At 43.0% G+C, this 2038-nt stretch overlaps 1 pseudogene; it reads right to left on the bottom strand.

Moving 5' to 3' along the window:
• LOC149168461 (18S ribosomal RNA) lies at positions 1-1810 on the bottom strand (annotated as a pseudogene).
• Positions 1811-2038: the final 228 nt, after the last annotated feature.

The following is a 2038-nucleotide window of genomic DNA, read 5'->3' as shown; positions in this document are numbered from 1 at the left end:
CAATGATCCTACCATAGGTTCACCTACGGTAACCTTGCTACGACTTCTCCTTCCTCTAAATGATAAGGTTCAATGAACTTCTCATGATGTTGAAGGCGTCGAATCACCATCGTCGACGTAATTTGAACACTTCACCAGATCATTCAACCAGTAGGAGCGACATATGGTGTGTACAAATGGCAGGGATGTAGGAAACATGAGTTGATGACATGCATTTACTAGGAATTCCTCATTGAAGACCAATAATTGCAATGTTCTATCCCCATCATGATGCAATTTGAGAAGATTTCCCTATCCTCTCAAAACAGGAAGAAAAACTCATTGGTTGCATCAGTGTAGCGCGCGTGCAGCCCAGAACATCTAAGGGCATCACAGACCTGTTATTGCCTCAAAATTCCATGTCCTAAACGACCATAGTCCCTCTAAGAAGCTGGCTGTGAAGGGGAACCTCCGCATAGCTAGTTAGTAGGCTGAGGTGTTGTTTTTTATTGAAATTAACTAGAAAAATCGCTCCACCAACTAAGAATGGCCATGCACAACCATCCATAGAATCAAGAAAGAGCTCTCAATCTGTCAACCCTTACTATGTCTGGACCTGGTAAGTTTCCCCGTGTTGAGTCAAATTAATCCATAGGCTCCACTCCCATTGGTGCCCTTCAATCAATTCTTTTAAGTTTCAGCCTTGCGATCATACTCCCCCCGGAACCCAAACACTCTGATTTCTCAGATGGTGCTGGCGGAGTCCTTAGAGCAACATCTGTCGATCCTTGGTCGACATTGTTTATGGTTAAGACTAAGACGGTATCTGATCATTTTCGAGCCCCCAAATTCCATTCTTGATTAATGAAAACATCCTTGTCAAATGCTTTCGCAGTGGTCTGTCTTTCATAAATCCAAGAATTTCACCTCTGACAACGAAATACGAATGCCCCCGACAGTCCCTGTTAATCATTACTCCGGTCCCAAAGGCCAACACAATAGGACAAAAATCTTATCACGTTATTCCATGCTAATGTATTTAGAGCATAATATTTCTTTGAGCACTCTAATTTCTTCAAAGTAACAGAGCCAGAGCCGCGACCCAGCTAATTAAGGCCAAGATCACGCCGCCAACAAAAGCGATAGAAGGGCAGGTGCACACCGAGTAGGCAGACCGACCTTTATGACCCAAGATCCAACTACGAGCTTTTTAACTGCAATAGCTTAAATATACGCTATTGGCACTGGAATTACAATGGCTTCTAGCACCATACTTTCCCTCCAATGGATCCTCATTAAGGGATTTAGATTGTACTCATTCCAATTACTAGACTCGATGAGCCCAATATTGTTATTTATTGTCACTACCTCCCCATGTCATGATTGGGTAATTTGCATGCCTGTTGCCTTCCTTGGATGGTAGTCGCTTCTCAGGCTCCCTCTCCAAAATCGAACCCTAATTCTCTGTCACCCATCACCACCATGGTAGGCGTCTATCCTACCATCGAAAGTTGATAGGGAAGAAATTTTAATGAAGCATTGCCAGCACAAGGGTTGTGTGATTCGTTGAGTTATCATGATTCACCGGAGAAGCGAGCAAGCCCGAGCTGACATTTTATCTAAAAATGAATCCCTTCTAAAGAATCAAGACTTGGTGCATGTATTAGCTCTAGAATTACTACGTTTATCCGAGTAGTATGGTACCATAAAAAAAAACTATAACTGATTTAACGAGTCATCCACAGTTTCACAGTCTGAATTAGTTCATACTTAGACATGCATGGCTTAATCTTTGAGACAAGCATATCACTACTAGTAGGATAACCAAGTAGCACCCTCCCACTTCAAAGGGCATTATGGGTGCTCTCTTACCAAGAGCCAACCTGAACACTCATCAAGTCAAAGAGATATTAAAATATCTTGTAAAACGTTTATGCCTTGCACCTCTTGCATCCCAAGAAGGAAGGACACTCAACATGCCAAGGACATGGCAAACAAATGGGTAGACCTACCGTGCCACAATGCACCAAGGCCACTTCGGAGTTTGCAACCATGCCCC

This window comes from Pinus tabuliformis, chromosome 4_2 (genome assembly GCF_031772625.1).
Source record: "Pinus tabuliformis cultivar Carrire ecotype Pingquan chromosome 4_2, CPIR1, whole genome shotgun sequence".
Classification (NCBI taxonomy): Eukaryota; Viridiplantae; Streptophyta; class Pinopsida; order Pinales; family Pinaceae; genus Pinus; species Pinus tabuliformis.
The sequence above is the reverse complement of the archived record's forward strand: the minus strand, read 5'-3'. Positions and strand labels throughout refer to the sequence as shown.